General features: G+C 36.3%; 1 pseudogene; it reads left to right on the plus strand.

Moving 5' to 3' along the window:
* The first annotated feature begins 6,616 nt into the window (after positions 1-6,616).
* LOC135320541 (guanylate-binding protein 6-like) lies at positions 6,617-15,971 on the plus strand (annotated as a pseudogene).
* Positions 15,972-25,398: the final 9,427 nt, after the last annotated feature.

Below are 25,398 nucleotides of genomic sequence, written 5' to 3' on the forward strand. Positions count from 1 at the left end.
TATATATTTCCCTGTGCTATACAGTATAATCTTGTTTATCTATTCTGCATATGCCAGTCAGTATCTACAAGTTTTGAACTCCCAGGCTGTCCCTCCCCCCGCCCTGCCCCATTGGCAACCACAAGTTTGTATTCTATGTCTATGAGTCAGTTTCTGTTTTGTATTTATATTCATTTTAAAAATTTTTGAGATTCCACATATGAGAGATCTCATATGATATTTTTCTTTCTATTTCTGGCTTACTTCACTTAAAATGACATTCTCCAGGAGCATCCATATTGCTGCAAATGGCGTTATGTTGTCAGTTTTTATGGCTGAATAGTATTCCATTCTACAAATATACCACTTCTTCTTCATCAAGTCATCTGTTGATGGACATTTAGGCTGTTGACATCTCTTGGCTATTGTAAATAGGGCTGCTATGAACATTGGGGTGCAGATGTCTTTTTGAAGTAGAGTTCCTTCTTGATATATGCCCAGGAGTGCGATCACTGGGTCATATGTTATGTCTATTCCTAGTCTTTTGAGGAATCTCCATACTGTTTTCCACTGTGGCTGCACCTAACTGCATTCCCACCAGCAGTGTAAGAGGGTTCCCTTTTCTCCACAGCCTCTCCATCATTTGTCATTTGTGGACATTTGAATGATGGCCATTCTGGCTGTTGTGAGGTGATACCTCACTGTAGTTTTGATTTGCATTTTTCTGATAATTAGTGATCTTGAGCATTTTTTCTTGTTCCTATTGATCATTTGTATGTCTTCCTTGGAGAATTGCTTGTTTAGATCTTCTGCCCATTTTTGAATTGGGCTGTTGGTTTTTTCTTATTATGTAGTATGAGCTACTTATATATTCTGGAGATCAAGCCTTTGTTGGTTTCATCATTTGCAAAAATTTTTTCCCATTCCTTATATTTTTGTTTTGTTTTACTTATGGTTTCCTTTGCTGTGCAGAACCTTGTAAGCTTAGTTAGGACCTATTTGTTTATTCTTGCTTTTATTTATACTGCTTGGGTAGACTGCCCTAGGAGAACATTTTTGAGCTGTATGTCAGATAATGTTTTACCTATGTTTTCTTCTAGGAGGTTTATTTTATCTTGTGTTATGTTTAAACATTTGATCCATTTTGAGTTTATTTTTGTGTATGGTGTAAGGGAATGTTCTAGCTTCATTGATTTACATGCTGCTGTCCAGTTTTCCCAAAATCATTTGCTGAATAGACTATCTTTAATCCATTGTATATTCTTGCCTCCTTTGTCGAAGTTTAGTTGACCAAAAGCTTGTGAGTTCATTTATGGGCTTTCTATTCTATTCCGCAGACCTGGTTTTTATAAAGTTGTTTCTCTCACATATTCCTGCAGCTTCCTTTAAGTTTTCCATTTAAAGAGGGGGACTGGACAACTCTCGTCATTATAATGTAGCTGTTAGAGGATCCTGTTTTACCTTTGTATTCTTTTCTCCCACAATGAAGAATCAGAAAAAAGGAGATGGTACAGGAGCAGTGTTTGAATTTTCTTGCTGCTTTGCTCTGAAAAAAAAAATTATAGACCTTGTTTCTTAGTAACTTGAAGTTTGCAGATTGTGTTCATATATGTAACCCAATTTTTTTAGTGCAATTATTGTGGATAAATCTCCATCTAATTCAGTAAGCATGCAGTGAATTCCCATTTTGTGCTGCATTCTATGCTCATATATAAGCTTTTACTTATCTGATTTTATTATCAAAACATCCTCCACACTGGACTTACCATTTTTTTCATATTACCCCTATAATTATTCTTAAAAACTTAGGTTTAGCTAGGTGAGGCTTCTTGTTTAAGGCCACACAAGTAGTAACTGATAAAGCTGGTATTTTTAAAAAATATTTTTGATAGTATTTGAGGCATCTTGAATACTTGACCTATAAATATGGAAGTGAATAGTTGAGACATTTGAATATAATATCATGTTTATATAGTCTGATTATGAAATATGCATAGATATTATAGGGAACTTTTATTATAATGCCAATCAGAAATATGCCAGAAGAATCATGGTGTAATTGTGTTTTTAGTACTTAATTTTTAAAATCAAATTTGCCTTGGAAAACAATTACAAGGGAATCTCATATCCTTTTCACCTAGATTTACCCACTGGTGGCATTTTCCTAGATTTGCTTCCTCTCTCTAAATATATGTATATGTCTCTCAATATAATATAAAACAATATTTGCATTTTCATTCTTATTTTCATTTATGGGATTAAGTTGCAAAAATCCTGACCCTTCTCAGCTAAGTACCTTGGCCTAAATCTCTCAAGATTCAGGACATCCTCCTGAAACAGAAGAAGAGTGGCAAGCGGGAGAAGGATCAAGTGTGTGGGAACATTGACCTAAAGTGTGCAGTCTCCTTCTCAAAAAGGGGAGGCAGGAGGGTGGGAATAGTCTTCAGTAGTTTACCTATGAGGATGATGTTACCTGTGTGTTTTTCCATACATAGACTTCATTATGTTCAGGTAGTTTATTTTTATTCTTAATTGTATTTTGTTTAGTTTTCACATATTTGTAGACTTTGCAGTTTTATTCCATCTATTAATTTCCAGTTTCATTTCATTGGGTTCAGAAAAGATACTTTGTATGAGTTTAACCTTTTAAAATTTGTTGACTTGTTTTGTGGCCTAAAATATGGTCTATCCTTGGAAATATTCCATGCCCATCTGGGAAAACGTGTTTTCTCTTGTTGTTGGATGAGAGTGTTCTGTATATGTCTGTTAGGTTCAATTAATTTATAGTGTTATTCAAGTACTCTGTTTTTCCTACCTATTATTGCAAGTAAGGTATTAAACTATTGTATTATTGTTAAGTGATCTGTTGCTCAATATTGTCAATGTTTATTTCACATATTTTGGAACTCTGAGGTTCAGGTATACATATTTAGAATTGTTTATCTTCTAGATAAACGACTCTCTTAACATAATGTCCTTCTTTGTCTCTTTTAACAGTGCTTGAAATAACTTTTTTATCTCATATAGATATAACCACAACAGTACTCTTTTTGTTGTTATTTGAATAGAAAATCTTCCTGGGATGTACAGTAAGGTGGTAGTTGCTCAGGCTGACCTGTCTCCAACCTGTCTGGTGGCAAACCAGCACCCATTCACTCCTTCTAGTCTAGGCTTCTCCAGCCTTTCTATCTGTTTCAGTCTTTCTCCAAGTAGCCAAGGGGATTTGTCTCCTCTGTGCAGGACCCGAGGACTGGGATGCCAAGTCTGTGGATTGACCTACTCACTCCTCAGGGTTAGGGTCTATTTGCACAGTCTTCCTTTTCCTCTTAGTCCTTCCCTAGGTGCACAGGTCCCAACCTGAAGTTTTTACTCCTCCCTAATTATGTCAAAATATCTCTTGAAATCTTGTTTGTATAGGAGTTCTGCCAGTTTTCAGTCACTTTTCTGTGAGAAGTTATTATCCCTCATCTTGACCCCCCTCCTCTGGAAACAGTATTCTTCATTGGTAGTTTCCCCCCTACCCCATCACTCAGTTTTTAGCAATTTAAACATATCATTCCACTGCCTTCTGGCCTACAAATATTTTGTTGATAAATTGACTGACAATCTTATTGGATGTGATGAGTTACTGCTTTTTGTCGCTTTCAAGATTCTCTCTTTGTCTTTTGACAGTTTGATTATAATATGCCTCAGCATTGGTCTCTGATTATTTATCCTACTGGAGTTTGTTGAATATCTTGCATTTGTAGATTTATATATTTCATTGCATTGGGAATTTTTTAGCCATTATTTCCTCAAATAATCTCTCTGCCCTGCCTCTCCCTTCTGCTTTAGGGACTTTCATAATGTATATACCTGTCTATATGACAGTATTCCATAAGTTTGTTAGGCTGTATTCACTTTAAAAAAGTTATTTCTTCCTTCTGCTCCTGAGACTTGATAATTTCAAATGTCCTGTCTTCAAGTTTGCAGAGTCTTTTTGCCTGTGCAAGTCTAATCCCCTTTATATGTATTCAAATGCTCTTTCCCTGAGCTTTACCACCAAGGCTAATTCCCTGTAGAAAATGTGTAAATTCATTCATTGTATTTTCCAGCCTCAGAATTTCAGTTTGGTTCCTTTTTTAATTAATTTTATCTCCTTGTTCATTTTCTAATTTTGTTCATATATTGTTTTTCTGATTTTCTTTAGTTATTTTTCTGAGTTTTCCTTTAGCTTTTTAAGCATATTTTTAAAAAGTTATTTTAAAGTCTTTGCCTAAAACATCTAATGCACATGTTTCCTCAGGGTTTTTTTTTTTTTTTTTTTTTAACCACTTTATATTCTTCCTTTGGAAGGGCCATATTTTCATTTATTTTGTATGCCTTGTGATTTTTGTTGCTGTTGAAAAATTGGATATTTATTTATCTATTTATTTATTTTAAATGAAGGTACTCAGTACCTAACCCAGGATTTTGGACATGTTAATTACATGCTTTACTATGAGTTATTACCCTCACACCCCCTGAAAATTGAGCATTTATGAAAGCAGTCACCTTTCCCATTCTTTGCATACCGGCCTTTTGACAAGGAAGTCTTTTCCTAAGCTGGCTCTTGATTTTGAAACTTGGGATTAAACTTAAGAGAAGTTCTAAAGTCTTTTTAGGCTTTTTTGAGCATGCATCTTCCCTGGGCCTGTGTTTTGCTTTTTCAGTTTTCCCATATATGTGCTCCTTTTAAGTATATTAATTTCCCAAAGGATGCCTCCTTTGAACTTTTGATTGTCTATTGTGTGTCTCCACCCTGAAAAGAAAAAGAAAAATTCAGTTTCTCTTCTCAACTTTCTATTCTCTATACTTATTTCTGGTCACCACATACGTGAGTATTTTTTCACAATAAGCAATTCTGACCCTAACTTCCAAGAGTTAGTTTATACCCTACAGATTAAGGGCTCAGTCCCACAAGACTTCTCCTCAGTTCAGATGCAATTACAAATCCAGGTTGTCACCTGTGCTTCTGACTAACTGGCTGTACATTGGAGTTGCCCATCTCTTCCCCAGGTTCTATGATTTGCTAGGATGGCTTAAGAACTCAGGAAGGATAGTTTGCTTACTAGATTACTGGTTTATTTTAAAAAAGGATACAGCCTATAAACAGCAAAATAGGAGATGCAAAGGGAAAGATATCAAGAAAAGCATGTGGAGCTTCCATGACCCCTTTGGATGAGCCACCTTCTAACAACATCCACATATTCATCAAGCCAGAAACTCTCTGAGCCATTTCAGTTAAGTTTTATTTATTTTTTAATGGAGGACTTCTTAGATAGATATGGTTGAGTAAACTATTGGTCATTGGTGATTAACTCAACTTTCATCTCTTCTCTGCTCCCCAGTGGTTGGAGCATCAGGCTAAATGTTGCAACTTTCTATTAACATTGATTCCTCTAGCAAACAACTCCATTGTAGTGATCTAGGGGCTTTACAAAATCACCTCATTAACATAAACTCAGTTGTTGTTGAAAGGTGCTTATTATAAATAACAAAAGACTCTCCTTTCATCTTTATCAGTCTGGAGCTATTTTAGGAATTGAGGACAAAAGACCAAAAGTTACAAGAAAAATAATTTCATCTCTCTCATCACATAGGGTTTTAAGAGCTATATACCAGGAATAAGGACAATGATCAAATTTGTGTTTCTTATTATACATCTCAATATCACACACCCATAATATCTTGTCATAGGTGTCTGCAGGTCATTCTCCCTGCAGCTTTCCCAAGCAATGCCCACTGCTTCTCCCTGCCTAAGATCCAAATAAGGGAAAAGATAACAGTCCTTCAGGCAGCCCATGAGATGTCAGAACATTGTAAATGCAGTCTGCTCTGCTCTGTTTATTTTGAAAAAGGGAATTGGAAACTCAATTGATGCCTTAGATAGTCTATTTTATATATTCACTGGTAACCTCTTGCTCTAGGAATCTGTGGAGCTGTCTCTCCACATTTTTCCTTGAGAAATACCTGCTGCTTCTTTCCACCTGATATCCAAGTTTTACCACCACCTACCCCTCTGCCACCCTTCCCTGAGTTTCATGTGAAGTGAAACAGAGACCTGAAGAGGCAGCCCTGATAGGTTAGAACATTATAAAATTCCCTCTCTCTGAATCAGGGGAGGGAATTGGGAAATGATTTGCCACTTCCTTAAAGACCTTACCACAATGGGGACCGAGGGCAACAGAAAAACCACAGAATTTCCTACCATTTTGAATGAGGCTGTTTCTTCATTTGGTATTTGGTTGGTTGCTTTGGACCTTTGACTGTTTTATGGAACTACTGTAAGGTTATTCTAGCTAGTATTTTGGTTGTTGTTTATATCTCCTCGGGGAAACAAGAGCTTAGAGTTTGCTAGTCTGTCATTTTGCTCAAGTATGTAGATTTTCAATCCTTTCTCAATGACATTCACTCAGCCTTTGTGAGAACCATTTACCTCATTTCCAAAGTAGTTATGTTAATTTCTAACTTTCAGTCTCTTGTGAATATCAGTTTAGCTGGATATGTAAGTTATTATCAAAGGGCTTGGTATATTGTAGGCCTTCAGTGCATCATAACAATAACTTTAATTATATTATTATTTTGAAATAAGTTTGGAGAGTGATATTATATTATTTCACTACCAATATCATGAGAGACTTGAGGGAATGATGGGGGAAAACCTCTGCAGTATGCTAATTCTAGGTTACATTTTGTCTCATGGAAAGCACAGAACTCTTACTTACCTTATCCTAAGTTGATAGATGCTTTGTATAAGTCTGAGTTAGAGAATGACTTTATAATCTGATTTCCACTAAGAAGCTCTTCTAGGTTGGCAGGTTGCCATGGCATCCAGACCCAAAATGATGGACCCCATTTGTCTGCTGGAAAGTGTCAAGGGGCTTTCAGTGAACCAAAAATCTCTGCAGATTCTTGGTGAGATTTCTTTGCCAGTGCTGGTGGTGGCCATTGTAGGGCCGTATCATACAGGCAAATCCTACTTGATGAACCATCTTGCAGGTCAGAATCATGGTGAGTGTTGTACTGGGTCAAGGACCAATTGCTTGATTCTAGCTAATACCTCAGCTTCTTAATTTTTGTCCTGATCATGTGTAGGGAGAACCAAACTTCTCTTAACAAATCAACTTTCCACTCCTTTTTCTCACTGCTAAACCACTGTCTTACTGTAATTCATTATCATATTGTATGTTTTATTCCTGTAAAGCAAAATTTCTCCTACCAATTCTCACAATCCTACCTTATTTTACATGCTTAAGCACTGGACTCTTGCAATTGTGTCTACTCGCTCTTGAAACACATTTTGCTTTTTTATGGACTATACTCTTCAACATATAAATGTGTTCAAATGTCTATAATCTTAAAAATATTTCCTGTATATCATATACTACTGTGGCTAACACCTCTCCCCACTTTTGAAAAATTTGTCTGACAAAAAATATAATCTTGATTTTTTTCCCACCTTTTTCTCTTCCCATGTCTGTCTTCAGTCCATTTCTCTCTGGCTTTGAACCTCACCGTTCTTTCAAGATACTCTTGTTATGGTTATCAGTGACTTCCATTTTGTCTGATTCATGGATTCCCCTTTGCCTCTATGTTGAGCCCTTGCTTGGTATCTTTATCACAATTAATATTCCTTCCTCCTTGAAACAGATGACACACAAAGTAGGACATTCTTGAGGAAATGGAGAAAGCACCAACTCGTATGCTGGGATACTGACATTCCAATAGATCTGACTCTGTAGTCCCTTGGTTGTTTAGATTATCTGCTCTAACTGAATGCTGCTTTCTCCCCTCTCCTCACAGGCTTTCCTCTAGGCTCTACAGTGCAGTCTGAAACCAAGGGCATCTGGATGTGGTGTGTGCCTCACCCACGCAAGCCCAATCATACTCTGGTGGTCCTTCTTCACAATTAGAGCCTGGGGGATGTGTGAATGGTAAAGCAGAAATTCACAATTAAATCCTTTTTATTCTGGATTTTCCCCTTATCTCTCCATGGTCCTAGAAATTTTACTGCTTTAATCTGTAAAATCTAGAAATCAATTATAGTAAATAAGGCAAACTATGTTTTGTTTGAATCTCACTTCTAGGTAAGTTATCATAGTGTCTTAGATAAATTCTTTTATTTCTTGGCACTTTGTGGATGACTTGATTACTTTTAGTAAGTCATTATTGAACGGCTGAGTTCCAGGCCTTTGGACTTAGGATTGTAGATATCAGTGACCAAAGTAAATATCCTTCCCTAAAAGAGTCTTTAGTTCAATTGACAAGACATTATCTGTAGTCAGATTTAATATCATGTAATTGGGAAAGAAGCAGGCTGGAGAGAAGAAGAAATTACATTGCATTGCAATCCCCAATTTCTGGGAATTTCATGGGAGCTCCATGGCTGGATTGGCTTTTTTGAGTTATCCTGATTTTGGGACAGGGGTGCTGATACATTTTTGAAGAGCTGCTCCAGAAGCCTTTCTAATTAAGAGGGCTGACACCTGAAGACTGTCTTCCACCAGCACTCCCAACAGCTGGGGGAATAAGTCCTTCAGTTTTGAAAAGCAATCCAGGCAGCACCTTACTGGTTTTGAGAACTTACAGTTAAGCATAACTAAGAAAGAGGAGAAGTATCAATCTGTGAGTGAGGAAAAATTTCTGATTCACCTTCTTAGCTACAAGGTGAAGAGTGTATTTGAGGGTTGGATTTAAGAGACGGGTTTACATTTTCTATGATGAAGTTCATCAACTACTCACAGAGTGTTCTGGAAATCTGTGAGACACCTCTGAATGTGCAAGTTCTATAAAAGTAAGTTTTTGTCCTACAAGAAACATTTTAAAATGGATTTTTGGTGTTTTAGCTTTCTGCTAATGGGTGAAATGAACTATCCCTCCTTTCCCAGTTTTGAGATTTATTTGGAAATAGTACCTACATTTTTATAGCTCTGTCTTTTTTCTCAACAGGAGTTAGAAAGTCTGCTTATTTTTAAAGCCATATATCAAACAATGATATAATCTTGCTGTTGAAATAATTGTTTCTCATAACTGCTACTTCTTCTTATCCTAATTGATTATTTTTAAAAACTGGGTTTTGGGGAAAGAAAGTAATGAATAGACTCTTATCCCCCCAAACTCCCATTTAGAATCTTCTCAACATAAACCACAGTTTTTGCATTTACACTGGGAGCAACTTTACATGCCATTTATAATAAAAAAAAAACTATTTCCAATTTATGCCATCATTTAGACAATGCTATGATTTATACAACTTAGCCTGGGCTTTAGGGCCCTTGATTAGGCTGCATGAAACTCACCTTAACTTCTCCACTTGCCCTCTGCCCTCAAATGACTCTGTTCTAACTACAAGACCCCTGTCTTCTCCCATCTCTAATTTTGTTTCTCTGGGTTTTCCTGTCTATGGGATCACCTTCATTTCTTCAGTTCCACATTTACCAGTTCTTTAATATTCAGCTCAAGACATTGAGGAAGCTTTCAGATCACATATTCTTTCTCCAAATTTCATAGCTCTGTTCTTCCTTGATAGACTTCTAAATTTTAGTTTAGTGTTATAGCTATAGGTTTCACTGCTTATATACATTACTGAGAGTAAGCCTTTTACAGATACTTCTATCTTTGTTGCACTTACTGTTATGGATGTTTGTCCACTGCTTTGAAATAATCATGTTGAAAGAAAATTTTCATTATTAGCATTGCTTTTTTAAAATCTAAGAACAGTGGGGGATATTTAGTAGCTTCCTGCAAGTATTTATTGATTGCATATAATTTAAATACCCAGTTATGCCAACTATGGTATATTTTATATGGACTCTGATTAACAAATATATGCAGAATGAATAAGTGCCCACACTCATCACTGAATTCCTAATTACACAACAGGTACAGTATTAGTTTTTCTGTATATGTTATTTTACTTTATCCAATTGAGGAAAAAGAAAGCACTGTGAAAACTAGAATCATTTTATGTATGAAAAATTTGCAAACACAAGAAATGTCTCTGTAATTGTCAAAGTTGATATCTGCATTTACATCTGTCTTCAATTTCTTTGCATGGTGAGTATGTTAGCTGAAATAATAAATGAAACCATGATTGAAGAAGTGTACAGATGAATTTCTAATGTAGGGGAAAACTTCTAACTCTCTTGTTCTAATGTGCTTTCTAGGATGAGTCTAAGAAGGATTCATGGATCTTTGCCCTGGCCGTGGTTCTCTGCAGTAGCTTTGTCTAGAACAGCATGAGCACCATCAACCACCAGGCCCTGGAGTATCTGCAGTATCCTTCCAGGTCCTGAACCACCATGTTTCACTGAATTCATGGGGATGAGGATAGAGTAAGTCTCTCCCTTCCTGTCATTTAGTTTCTTGGGTGGAACAGAGGGGACCCATGGCAAAAGAGTGTGTTTATAATATTTTTATACTAAAGAAATGTGGGAATTGTTGGTAGTGAGTTTCTTTTCCCTAACCAAATGTTAGTTATGCGACAGAGCTTGCAAAACATCAGGGCAAAGTCCTCTCAAACACCTGATAGAGTAGAAGATTCCACAGAATTTGTGAATTTCTTTCCAGACTTTATCTGGACTGTATGGGATTTCACCCTGGAGCTGCAGTTATGTGGTCAGCCTATCACAGAAGATGAGTACTTGGAGAATGCCCTGAAGCTGATTCCAGGTATCAGAGTATGGCCTGGGCAGTGTACGGTCCAATAGAGTGTGGGATCTACTAAACAATATCCCTCATCTCTGTGATTGCATTTGTATTTGAGACTAAATCAAAGTCTGTGGAAATGGTGGCTGGAAAGTGGGTTGCAAAGATCTAGGGGCTACAGTTGAAGTTTACTCAAGAAAAGTAAAGTGTAAAGTGAAATTACTCAAAACCAATTTTTTTATACATCTTTAAATTTAGCATCCACATTTACATGGGTGATGAAACATTCCAAAGAGTGGACACTGTGTTTCCTGTTCCATCAATTTTTCTCTGTTGAAGAAAACAACTAATCAGCTAATTGTTAGACATGAAACTGCAGTGAAAAGATTATCTAATGAACAAAATATAGATTTCACATATTATTCTTTTCAAAGAGGGCTAGAAAACTTTCTAATCCTGTATAATTATATCATCTACAAAATGACTGTATGTTCTAAATAAACCTGAAGAAGTGACTGTCTTTACAATCTATGCCTTTTCAATAATACTGACAATTATTAGAATATTCATTTTACCTTCCACATCATAGCTTTCTCCTAATTCCCACATGTTTACCCATGAATTAATTACAAGGTAAAAAATTATTTTCATGGGTTACATTTCCAAGGATGTGTGTCTATTGAAACCTTGAGAGAAATATCAATCCCAATTTATTCATTCTTCCTTTCACGTTTCTATTTATGATTTCTCAAAACAGCTATTAAGAAATTGGCTGGCAGGAGAGTACCAGATATAAACATTTACCTCAAAGAGTTTATAGATTAGTGGTGATAACTTAAAATTATATTTCAGGTACATTTATACTTCAGAGGTTTTTACTAATAAATACATAACACTGCATCAATTATTTTTAGCATCAAAACAGTTTTTCTTAAATAATGAGGATGTCATTCCTAATATTCCAATTACTGTCCATGATCCCTTGTTTGTAGCTCTCCTTTTTGGTTCCACAGCTCAATTCCTACATGAGGTTGAGTTGAGCAGAAAGTTTCATGTGACCTTTCATCCTTTTAGCTGCTAGTTAAGCAAACACATCATAGACAACCACTCTACTATGTGCATGTCTGGAGAGACCAGCCATAGGTTTCCTTTACTGGATCAGATGTCTCCCTAAATTTCTCTGCAGTTATATAATTGGTATAAGTCTGATGTGCAAAGAAGTATTGAATGTCTATGTTAAAAGAGTTCTATGTGTAGAAATGGCAAAGACACACAAATCCCTGCCATGAACACCTGTAACCCCCTCGCCTCAAGACTCTACACACTCTAATCCCTGTTTTTCTGTCCCTCAGGGAATAATCCCAAAGCCCAAACATCCAATCAACCCAGAGACTGCATCAGGCATTTATTTCCAAGATGGAAGTGTTTTGTCTTTGACTGGCCAACATAGGAAAAAAAAATTCTAGCCAATATTGGGATGGTATCTGAAGACCAACTGGATCCTAAATTCCAGGAGCAAACAAAAAATTTCTGTTCTTACATCTTCACTGATGCAAGGACCAAGACCCTCACAGAAGGAATCATGGTCACTGGGAAAGGTGAGTCTCTTTTTCCCATTTCCATGGGGACTGCTATGTGTTGAATATTTTATATAATGTGCTTTCTAGTATTTTTGTTTGATTCTATAAAGGATTCTGATTTTACAGACTTTTATACTCCATGAAGAAATCTGTATACTTTATAATTATCTCACTTTGGGGGATTTACAAATTCCTTCCCCAAATTGCAACTTTTGTCAATGATATCAGTGACTCCCACTTATCTGAATACATCCTCCACTTAGAATATAATCACTCTCTTGGTGTAAAAACAGAATACTGCATGTTTTCAAAGGAAGTCCTATACAATAACTGTTCTTCACAAGGAGAATTCAAAAGATATTTTGAGAATTTAGAGTGGTCCAAAAATAAATATTAGTCCATAAATCACTGAAAATCCATTCAAAGCCTCAGAATTAGGAATAAATTAAAAATGGTACACTTTGCCTCATCTGTCTATCTATGTAATCTGTATTGCTTTCAATTTTTAAAATGAGAAACTGCATTTTCCAGGTAGCCCCTAGTATGTTAGATAGAAGTAGATGTTAACTTTTTTAGTCCTGTGGCCTGGAAAACCATAAAAATGAAGAGTCAGTAGGAAAATGAAGGTGATAATAGTAGAAGGAGGTAGGGGTGCGTGTGTGTGTTTGTGTGTGTGCATGTGTATATGACCCTAGAAGCATAGTCTCAGAATCCTGGAGCCATTAACTGATAACTTGATATTTAGCCCCTAAATTTCCTGGCTTCTTCAGGGCTGAGGACTCTGGTTGTGACCTACCTGGATACTATCAATAGTGGAGCAGTACCTCGCTTGGAGAACGCGGTGACAACTCTGGCATAGCTGGAGAACTCAGCTGCCATTCAGAAGGCAGACAACCACTACAGCGAGCAGATAGCCCAGCGAGTGAGCTTCCCCACAGACATGCTGCAGGAGCTGCTGGAGGCACATGCTGCCTGTGAGAGGGAAGCCCCTGCAGTCTTCATGGAGCACTCCTTCAAGGAAGGCAAGCAGGATTTCCAGAGGAACCTTGTGGTAATCTGTCTTAGTATTTACTTTATGTCGCCTCCCCTTGAAGAATGAAGCCTAGAAGTGTTGTTACCGGTCCCATGGCTCATCTCTCACTCAAGGATAAAGTAGTCCATGTTCTCATGAGGGACAGAGTTTCAAAGGACTACATTTCCTTCTTTTTTGACTGCCAGAACTCAGGCAGTTTATCTGGAACTCCCTTTGACCTTCAATGAAAAATCAGTATAGATATCCTCTTGAAATAAATACTTCTGTGGATTCCAAGCCTGTCCAGAACACCCAAGACATTCTTTAGCTGGCTTCTTTTTCTGTGAACACACTCCTATGGCTGGGAACCAAAATTTCTCTTTTCAGATCCACATCTCAGGCCACTTTCAGCTTAGGTTGCTCCTTGTTGTATCTATCATTGAAGACAGAATCACTGAATGTGGCAGCTTCAAGGAACCAGAGAGATTAGGTAATGCAAATCCAACAGCTCAGATGAAATACCCAAAGGAGGTTAGGGAACTTCCCCATGGTCTTCCAGAGTTTTCAGAGCTGTGAATAAATCAAATCTTGTGACTGCTGTTTTATTACATGTCCTCCAACAGAATACTTTTCTCATGAGGAACACAGTTAGACCAATTCTTCTACCAGATCCTTTGGAAATTTACTTCCTCTGTTCCTTGCTTCTGGTGACAGCCCTCTATCTTTCTTCCCTCTAGGAAATCATAAAGAATAAGAAAGATGATTTCTTGATGCAGAACGAAGAGACATCAATCAAATATTGCCAGACTAAACTTGATCAGCTTTCAAAGGCACTAATAAAAAGTATCTCAGCAGGAACTTTCTCTGTTCCTGGAGGTCATGAACTCTACAGGAAAGCAAAGGAAATTATTGAAAAGGATAATACCAAGTGCCCATGAAAGGAGTGAAGGTGAGGAATAAGGGAAACATGGGGAACCTACAGAATACTCAAAGGGGTCTCCTGAAAATCTGAGAGTGCAGCTCCATGCATGCATAAAGAGAGTGTATGGGGCCATTCAAACAGCTGTGGCTTTTAAGGTTCACTGCATGCTATTTATTCCTGAAGAGAGTACAAATGTCAACTCCCAACCATGAGTACAGATTTCTTAAATCCACAAGAGACAGAACAGAAATTATTCATTTTTTTTTTACTCAACAACATATTTGACGTGTTGAGCACTGATAATTTACAAGTCAGTCTTTGTACACAAGGATGATCACAAGTGAGACAGGAAGTCAACTACATAGGCAAGCTATAACACTCAGGAAAGAGCTACTTAGGTGTTAGAAACAAATATAATAATAATAATAATAATAATAATAATAATAATAATAATAATAATAATAATAATAATAATAATAATAAAAAAACAATAATAATGCAACTAATATATATTGAACTGTTGTTTCCTATAGCCAAAATGTTAAGCTCTTTCCCTAGACTCTTTAACATAATCTTTCAAATAGCATTAAGAAGCATCTACATTATCAACATTTTAAAGATCTCAACTGAGAAGCATAGGCAGGTTAAAATAAGTTGTCTAAAGTTATAACCAGCTAGTGGCAGAGGAGAACAGCAGCACAATTTAGAGGCACTATTTCACACTGGTAAAGCAGATATGTAAAAGCACCAGAGATTTGGGGTTTGTAGAACTGAACATGATTCTGACTGGCTGGATTCTAGAGTGGGGAGAAGGAAGTAGCACTGGGCAAGAGACTGGAGAGAGAGACAGGTCACCCTAAGGAGCTTGGACTCATTGTAAGGAACCACTGTGGAACTTTAAACTTGAAGCAAAAGTTACATGGACTTAGTTGTCTTTGCATCACTAATTTCTCTATTGGAAATCTAATTTCTGTGCTCCTCCTTGGTTCCTCAGGCAAATGAGTTCCTCCAGAGGTTTCTGCAGTCCCAGATGGCACTAGAGAAATCCTGCAGGCAGATAAAGCCCTCACTGATGGGGAGAAGCCCATAGCAGGTACAGGGTAGGGCTGGGCTCACAGTGGGATGTGTATGTTCTTGCAGTGCCCTCTGACAGGTGTGAGAGCAAAACCTTCCCAATACCGGAGCTTCCTTCCTTTCTGTGGAACAACCCTGCTGCATCTGGAAACAGCAAAGGGAACTGTGGTTGGACACCAGACAGGCAGAGCCTTTTCTCTCACATTCTGAAGTGTGTTCTCGATGGTGTGGACATGGGGTTTTGGGGGAGGACTTCAGAGATTTCCTACCTGTCTCTTTAATTTGGTTTGGCCTCTGAGCTCAGGAGGGTGGAGGTCAATCCTTGCCTATTTTTTCCCTCTCTAATACCTTCCTGGGGCAGAAGAGTGGACCTGGAAGGAGACAGCTGAGAAGGAACAGGAGCTGCTGAAACAGAAACTGCAGGAGCAGCAGCAGCAGGTGGAGGCTCAGAAGAGAAGTCTCCAGAAACACATAGTTCAGATAATGGAGAAGATGGTGAGAGAAAGAGAAAACCTGCTGAGAGAGCCAAACAAGATATTGGAGCATCAGCTGAAGGTGAATCAGGCTGTGGCAGTAGTAGAGCTTGATAGCTTTGCCCTGGTACCCCAGGAAGGGATGGGTGAAGGTTACAGCATGGTCATGCAGAGATCACAAGTGCATCTACTGCTTGTGATTTATTAAAACCCTGAAGCCTTTGAATCCTTCCAAAACCTTTAAATTTGGCTCTGTAAGTAGACTTTGGAGAGTTCAGGATGAGTATTCCCCCCTCTACTCCAAGCCCTCAGAGAATATAAATAGGGTTGAATAGCCATTTAGAGAATTTTAAAATGATCTCACAGGGCTTGATTGAACAGATATTCCAATTATGTGTGTTTAATATGAACAACAACTAGTACGCTCTACCAAGGTCACTACCTTTTACCAGGAGACCTGCTCAGCCCAAGGCCCTGAGGTAGATCTGACATAAAACTTCCAGAAATGTCCAGACTTAAAAACACATAGAAATGATAGATTTTACACTTGCTGCATTGCCTCCAGGTTTGTATAGATCCCCAAGCTATCATGTGGCTTGGAGGGATTTCTCTCATTGTTCATCTGAACATGATTTATAAGAGATTTCTATAATTTAGGGGCCATGTGTTTATAACAGATTTCTATAATATGGGTGACAGTGTCATCCTGAGTGGGACTGAGAATTAGTGCAGTCAGACCAAGGCTACCTCTCATTTGCATTTTTTGACTGGAAAATATTACATTTGTCCTCATGCCAGGCTTAGCCTCCTGGCAAAACCCTAAGGTATATGAATATTATTAAGGCTGTAAACTACACTTCCTCTTAATATTTCGGTCCAAACCAGGAAATATTCCTTGTTACAAGAGTCTCCTTTCATGATTAAGAGAGAACAATTTTAGGAATAAAACAAAGATAGTCTGACAAAGTTTCAAAGTTTGACAAAATGTAATCCTTGAAAAAATGGGAGATTTAAAAAGTTTTACTTCCTTCCTCATTTTTTTTTTTTTTAGGTCCAAGAAGATCTGTGTACTGAAGGATTTAGAAAGAAATGTGAGGAGATGAGTACAGAGATAAATCATTTGGGAGAGAGAATTGTTGATACTAAAAATGATGATAGTTCCTTGCTTGAACAAGCCTTGGACAACCTTGGCAAAAGAATGGCTTCATTATTGCCTGCCCCAGCTAACATTCTTGGTAATGTTATGAAAGTAGTGAGCTCACTATTTAAAAAGAAGTAGCTCTCCTTGTAAATAAATCAGATATATAATATAATATACATGTATGTTCTCTGGCCTATTTCTGATACGCATGCTTTTCACTTTCATCCAGCAATGCTTTAAATATAAAAAGTGATTTCTAGAGAATACTGATGCCTGGCCCACATTAGATAGAATAAATGCATGGACACTTTGATATAGTGTGTTCAGTTTTAGGGAATATATATGTGTGCAAAATAATATATATGTGTATGTACATATATACAAGAGTTTCACTGAGGCTTCACTTCTAATGGCAAAGGATTGGAAGCCACTTAATGCTCATTTATGTAATTTGGTAATATATATTTTGCATGTATTTATACTAGAATACTATGTTGCTAGTAAATAGATAGTGGAGCTCTATTTGTATAAATATAGAACAATCTGGAAGATAGAATGTAGAGTGAAAAAATGAGGCACAAAACAGTTTGTATAATGTGTTCACCGTAAAAAAAAAAAAGGCAATTATTTTGGGCACTCATACACATGTATGTATAGTACATTTCTGGAAGATTCATTAGAAATTGATATCATTGGTTCTTCCTGGAGAAGACAGCTTGGCATCAGGGATGGAAAGGACACATGCTTTTCATTATATACTCTATACTTTCAATTTTGCAAAGTTAGCTTGTGTTATTTCTCGAATAACAAAGAAAACAAGCTACAATACTAATAATTAAAATAGTAAATGGAATGTGAATAAATGGAATTGCTCATTGCTTCCAGAAATGACATTAGCCTGCTTAATGAGGGGTATAAGACTAAGATCAGAATACTAGAAAATAACGTTTGCATCCTAATCTTGTTTTTGCTTTGGCCTTGGTTTTTAATCCCTTATATTTGCTTCAAAAATAAGGTATGAACTTTCCTGTTACCCCTTGAAATCTCAACAACAGTAACCTTTACTTCATAGGTTTCAATTACACTTTTACAGTGTTTAGAAACAAATTACTAAACACTAAGAATATTCACTGGTGAGAGGAATTCCCATCATCCTTAAGTTCAGTGGTGGCGTCTCTGCTGTTGGCAAGTACAGAAGGGGTGATGCACCACTGCAGAAATGGATGCCTTGATAGTAATGGGGAATGAAAAACCCAGACACACAGAGGCCAGGTGTTGGCATTTAAACATCAGAATTCAAGTACATACAATGAGAGTAATGAGCATCGTGGTTTGTCTTAGCTCAGGCTGCTATAACAAATTACCATAGACTGTGTGGCTTACAAAACAAACATTTATTTCTCCCAGTCCTGGAGGCTGTAAGACCAAAAGCACTGTGCCAGCATTGTTATTTTCTTGGTAAGGGTCCTCTTACAGCTTTACAGATGACAAGGTTCTGACTGTGTCCTAGCATGGTGAAGAGAGAGAGACAGAGAGAATGAATCTCATGATTCTTTGTTATACAGGCACTAATTAGATTCATGAAGGCCCCACACTCATTATCTAATCCCTCCCAAACCCCATTTCCAAGCACATTGGGACATTGGTATTTGGGGTTTCCTCAAATGGATTTTGGAGAACACATTCAAACATTCAGTCTATAATTTGGTTGGAGTGGCAGCCAGCAGACCTGACCAGAGGAAATTCTGAAGATGGCAAATAAAACAAGGTGTCTGTAGAGAAAAAAAGAATGGGGAGGAAACCATTGGAATCAAGGATATTTATAGGAAGCTGAGAGGTAACATTGATAAAAGGTTATAATCCGTAGCCTTGGTCTAAACCAATTTCAGATGATGGAACTATCACCTGGAGGGGAGGGCAGGATCCCAGGAGAGAGGACCTTGCAACTCTGGGATGAGGATAAATGATAATGATTTTCACAGTGCCTCTCCTAGGGGACCTCTGGAAATGTTCTTGGATCCATATGCTGGGAAATGAGAATGCCCAAACACTTCAAGGACTCTCAGAATCAGGATCCAAGCTAGGAGTGATGCTCAGATCCTGAAAAGACATCACAGTCTCCCTGTTAGAGGTACATGACATCCTGGTATGAACACAGTCTTGGCCCAGGTGCAACTAACTTGGTCTAGTATTTTTTTCAAATAAAAGTATAGTTCGTCTGAAGACAGACACCATTTTATATATATATATATGTATTTTCTTTACATCTTCATAGTGTATGTTTAGGCACAGAGGGTACTTAGTAAGAAACTTCTGTAAAAACCAAAAGCTGACACATGTGTGATTGTTTTCAATTGCCAGAATTCCATGATCACACCAAACCTCTGAGATAATAGATTGTTTGGATTTTAGATATTAGATTAAGGTCTCTAATTTGACTTAAGGACCAGAGGAGCAGAAGAAACTCTTTTGGTACAGTTTCCCCCTCTGTGACCTTATTCACCACAGTCTCAGTATCTCTGCGAGGATGTTAACTCATCTCCACTGGAGAATTTAAATGACTCCGTCTAGTCGTGGCTTCAAGTGTTCAGAAGGAAGAATGAATGGCTTTGCCTTTTAAAGAAGAAACCATATAGTAATGAATATGTGACCAATGTATCATGGGGTTTAATGGAAAAGTAAACTATTCTACAGAAATATCTGTATATCTGTTCCCACTGAGAGCTTGACTTAAGCAGATGTTCTAATCCCTTGGACTAGACACACCCTGCATTGAAGAGCAAAGAGAAGCCTTGTCTTTTTTAGATTCGACATACAAGTGATATCACACTGTACTTGTCTTTCTCTGACCTATCTCACTTAGCATAATGTGCTCAAGGTCCATTGATGTTGCAAATGGCAGGATATCCTCCTTCCTTGTGACTGAATAATATTCCCTTGTGTATATGTATATGTGCCACATCTTTTGTATCCATTCATGTGTTGGCATTTAGGTTGCTTTCATTTCTTGGCTACTGTGGTTAATGGTGCAATAAACTTGAGTGCAGATATCTCTTTGAAATACTGTTTCTATTTTCTTTCAATAAAAAATAATAAAACTGACAATGGTCACTTAGAAAAATAAAAAGGCTTTAAAAAGTAGTTAACAATTTATTCACACATCTATTCTAATCCTCATTAAGGAATGCTTGGTTCTAATTATTTACATTGTTTGTTAAATTCTTATGTCCTCCCTGCCATTGTTCTGGATTATGTAAAGAGAGAAAAGCAAAGATCTTGTCCTCATGCAGCTTACACTGTGTATGGGCCTTACATAATGTTTTTTAGGCAGAAATAAATATTGTAATTATATACATGTATATATATATATGTGTGTGTATATAGATGTGTGTGTGTATATAGATATGTGTATGTGTATGTATGTGTGTGTGTATATATATAAATATTTTATGTGTAGTGATCAAGAATCTAAGTTGCAACCAAATAGTCATTTTTCAAGTTTGGTTTCAATCTAGTGCATCTTGCCTGGAGATATAATTGTGTATTATAGAGCCTAAGGACCAAATATGGTAACTTTAAAGTAAGGTAAAACCTAGAGTGCATGGTGATTGAAACAATGAATAAATAGATTAATGTTTGGATTTATGAATAAGTGTGACATTTGTTTATTATTTCAAAGGGTAATAAATATCCCTCTTATTACCTATAGGCCAAAATGTAAAGGCTTTGGTGAAGAATTTTGTGTTTTTTGATCTCTATTCCTTTATCACCTGTACAAATTATTATGTTTAAACAAACTAAAGTGGATTCTGTTTCTATGACTGTACTAGGACTGATATGACAACTCTGGAATATTCTTCCTTGTGTCTCTTTTTCCATGGAAGTGTGGTTGTGCCACTCAACAGTGTTATTTGGATGGAATTCCTTTTACTTCAGATAATGTGATCTTATTCCTTAACCACTGTTCTGTGGACAGTGGTCCCAGGCTGCATTGAATATGGTGCTCACTCTTAGCCCAGGAAACAGTCCCTGATAAAACATAAGTAATGAATTCCTCCCCTGATATATTTGGTCTAAGGCCCCAATCTCTCTCTGCCCCTGCTGACTGTCCATTAATATAGAAAATGCAGACAATCAAGTTCTATTTCCCTCCCACTTAAAGTACATAATTATTTTATTTTGATGAAATATGCACAACTATTTACTATTTTAACTATTTAAAGTGTACAATATAGTGGAATTAAGTATATTCACATAGATGTTACAATCATCATCACTATCTACCTCCAACCCATTGCATCATGCTCAGCTGAAACTCTGTATCCAATAAACAAGTCTCCATTTCCCTCTCCCCAAGCTCCTGGTAAGTGTGAGTAAACTTTCTGTTTCTATGAATTTAACTACCCTGGATACCTCATAAAAATGACATCATATAGTATTTTTCTTTTTTGACTGTCTTATTTCAGTTAGCATAATGTCCTCAGGTTTATTTAGACTGTAACATGTGTTAGAATATCCTTCTTTTTAAGGCTGAATAACATTCCATGGTAAGAATGTACTACACTCTATTTTATTTTTTTAATTTTTAATTATTATAGAACTTTTACATTTCCACTTAATTTGTAGTTATTACAAAATACTGGCTATGTTCCCTTTGTTGTGCAGTACATCTTTGTAGCCTGTCTTATACTCAATAGTGTGTTACTCCCACTCCTCCCACTCCTCCATACCTTTATTGCCCACCCCACTTCCCACTGGTAACCACTGGTTTGTTCTCTATATTTGTGAGCCTGCTTCTTTTTTTGTTGTTGTTTTTGTTATATTCAATAGTTTGTTGTATTTTATACATTCTACATATAAGTGATATCATATAGTATTTGTCTTTCTCTGTCTGACTTATTTCACTTAGCATAATGCCATCCAAGTCCATCCATGTTGCTGTTAATGGCAAAATTTCATTTTTTATGGCTGAGTAGTATTCTATTGTGTGTGTGTGTGTGTGTGTGTAGTGTACAATAAATATCTATACATACTATATCTATCTATATCTATCTATCTGTGTGTGTGTGTATATCATATCTTCTTTATCCATTCACCTGTTCATGGACACTTAGGTTGCTTCCATACCTTGGCAATTGTACATAATGATGCTATGAACATTGAAACATTGACATGCATGTATATTTTCAAATTAGTGTTTTTGGTTTTGGTTTTGGTTTTGCTTTTATATACCCAGGGTTGGAATCTGGGTCATATAGTAATTATATTTTGAGATTTTTGGAGAAATCTCCATACTATTTTCCACAGTGGCTGCATGAGTTTACTTTCCCACCAAGAGCCCACCAAGGGTTTCTTCTCTCCACATCATTGCCAAAATTTGTTGCTTGTGTTCTTTTGATGACAACCATTCTGACCAGCAAATACACTACAATTTATTTACCCATTCATACGTTAGTGGATAACTAGATTGTTTCCATTTTTTTGTACTGTTTTGAATAATGCTATTATAAACGTTGGTGTACAACTATATATTTGAGTTCTTACTTTCAGTTCTTTTGAGATATATAACTAAAGTTGAACTGTTGAATCAAATGGTAATTTTACGTTTAATTTTCTGAGGAATAGTTATACTGTTTTCTACATTAGCTGTTCAATTTGTTCCTACCAATGATGTACAGGATTCTCAATTTCTCTACATCCTCACCAAAATTTGTTTTCTGTTTCTAAAGAAATGGCAACCATATTAATGTGTGTGAAATGTATCTCATTTCCTTAATGAATAATGATGATGAGCACCTTTTCAGGTACTTATTGGCCATTTATCTTTGTTATTTGGGGAAGGTGTCTTCAAGTCCTTGACTATTTTTGAAATGAGCTCTTTGTTTTTGTTTTTGTTGTTGCTGAGTTAAAGGGTTCTTTATATATTCTGTATATTAATTTCTTATCTAATGTATGATTTGTAAACATTTTCTCCCATGCTGTGAGTTACCCTTTATTCTTTTGATATTGTCCTTTGATATGCACAAAATTTTAAATTTTTGTAAAAACCAATTTATCTATTTTTTCATTTGTTGTCTACAAACACCTTTGGTGTATATCCAAGAAATCACTGCCAAACCCAATAGAATGAAGAGTTTCCCCTACGTTTTCTTCTAAGAGATTTTGTTTAGCTTTTACATTTAGATCTTTGTTCTATTTTGAGTAAATTTTTGAATATGGAGGAAGGTAAGGGTATAACTTCATCCTTTTGCATGTGAATATCGAATTTCCTCAGTATCACTTGTTGAAAATATTGTGCTTTTCCCACTGAATGGTCTTGACACCTTTACCAAGTCATTTGACCGCATATGAGAAGATTTATTTACTGTATTCGTCTATATGTCTATTTGGATTACAATAGTTTGTACTAAGTTTTGAAATCAGGAAGTATGATATCTCCCACTTTGTTCTTCTGTTTCAAGATTTTTTATTTGTTTATTTGGAATCTCTTGAAATTCCCTATGAATTTTAGAACTTTTTATTTTCTGGAAAAAATATTGGAATGTTGATAAGAATTGCATGAGATCTGTAGAATCTGTTGAGTAGTACTGACAGCTTAACAATATTAAAACTTCCCACCTATGAACATGGATGTCTATTTCTTTATGTCTTCTTTAATGTCTTTTGGCAATGTTTTCAGTATGCAAATCATTCTTCTTCTAGGCTAAATTTATTTTTAATTAATCACTTTGATCCTATTTTAAATGGGATTGCTTTCTTAATTTTTTGAATTGTCATGTTAGTGTATAGAAATGCAACTGATTTTTAATTGTTGATTTTGTATCCTCCAAATTTGCTGAATTCGTTTATTTTTTCTATTTTTTGGTGAAATCTTTGATATTTCTATATTTAATATCTTGTCGTGTGTTGAGAGAATTTATTTCTTCATTTCCAATTTTAAATCTCTTTATTTCTTTCCCTTGTTTTATTACACTGGCTAGTACCTCTAATACTATGTTAAATAGAGGAGGGAAAAATGGGCATTACTGTCTTTTTTGTTATCTTAGGGGAGAAGATTTCAGTCTTTCATCATTGAGTAGGATGTAGCTGTGGATTTTTCATGCATGGTTTTTATCATGTTGAGGAAGTTTTCTTCTATTCCTAATTTTTTAGTATTTTTTTAACAGAAAAATTATTAAATTTGATCAAGGATTTTTGTGAATCAATTGGATGACCATTTTTTTTCTTTGCTCTCTTAATGTGGTATATTATATTGATTGATTTTTCTATTTGGAATCTACAGGATGTAATCAACATTTATAGAATACCAAAAACATCAGAATACATATTTTCCTCAAGCTAACATGAAACATTCACCAAGAAAGACCTCATTATGTATCATTAAACACACCTTAAAAATTGAAAGGAACAGAAATGTTATAATGTATGTCTCAGACTAGAGTGAAATTAAACTAGAAATCAACAATGGAAAGATAGCTGGAAAGTCCTAAAATACCTGGATAGTAAACAACACACTTCTACGTTATAAATAGGTCAAATAAGTCTCAAGAGGGATTTTAAAATGTATTCAATGAAATAAAAATAAAAATACAACTCATCAAAATTTGCAAAATGCAGTGAAAGTTGAAGGAGACTTGTAAGATACTTTTGGCATGATATATAATCTTATGGAGACCATAAACTCAATTTTGGGAAGGGGAATAGGAAGACACAAAGCAGCAGTTCCCAGGAAGGGAAATGATCCTAAAATTAAATTCATAAATGGTTTCCAAGCAAAGAACAAATCCAGGGTGTTGCCAGAAAACAAAAGAAAAAAGATGGAGGGGTCAAATATGAAACGAAGGACGTGACTGAAGAGTCTTTTGCTTAAACCTCAGAATCATTACGGTTGCATCCTTGGAGTATGACATAATGAGAAAAAGACTCTCTGAGGAGATACAGTATGTATCATAGATGCTCTCAAACAATTGGGCTTCTGGAAAGTTTAAGGGAGTTTTTCCTCAGACTTCTCAGCAAAAACCCAATGTAGAAATAGGGCTACATTGAAAGGATTTGTGGGCTCAGCATTGTTGAGCCTTGATGAAGCTCACCTCAGAAGGCTTAGACCAAATTGGAGGGTATTTGTGCTAATGAAGAGCTACAGGGGAACCTGTTGATCCTACCCTGGCACTCCCATGCATGACTATACTTTCATACATTTTTCCTTACCACTTTATTCTCTTATCTATTTTTACCCTTTGTTTTTCTTTCTTTTCTCATTTCTTCACCCCTTTTTGGACAGTTTTGTGTAAGTAATGGACAGAGGACAGGCCTTGGAGTCAGAGAGCTTGCATCTGAGACTAAGCTCTAGAACCAAGCTAAGTGACCTAGAATATGTTAAGTCTAATCTCTTCACTTGCATAAATGTAGGAATAATATCTAATTTACTGTGTGATCATGAGGATTAGAGATAGTAAGTGTACTTCCTTAAAGGTAGAAAGTGTCCAATAAGAGTGGCTGTTATATTGTTTTTATTACTGTTGCTACAATTTTGTTTATGTGGTTGATTT

This window comes from Camelus dromedarius, unplaced genomic scaffold (genome assembly GCF_036321535.1).
Source record: "Camelus dromedarius isolate mCamDro1 unplaced genomic scaffold, mCamDro1.pat HAP1_SCAFFOLD_179, whole genome shotgun sequence".
NCBI lineage: Eukaryota > Metazoa > Chordata > Mammalia > Artiodactyla > Camelidae > Camelus > Camelus dromedarius.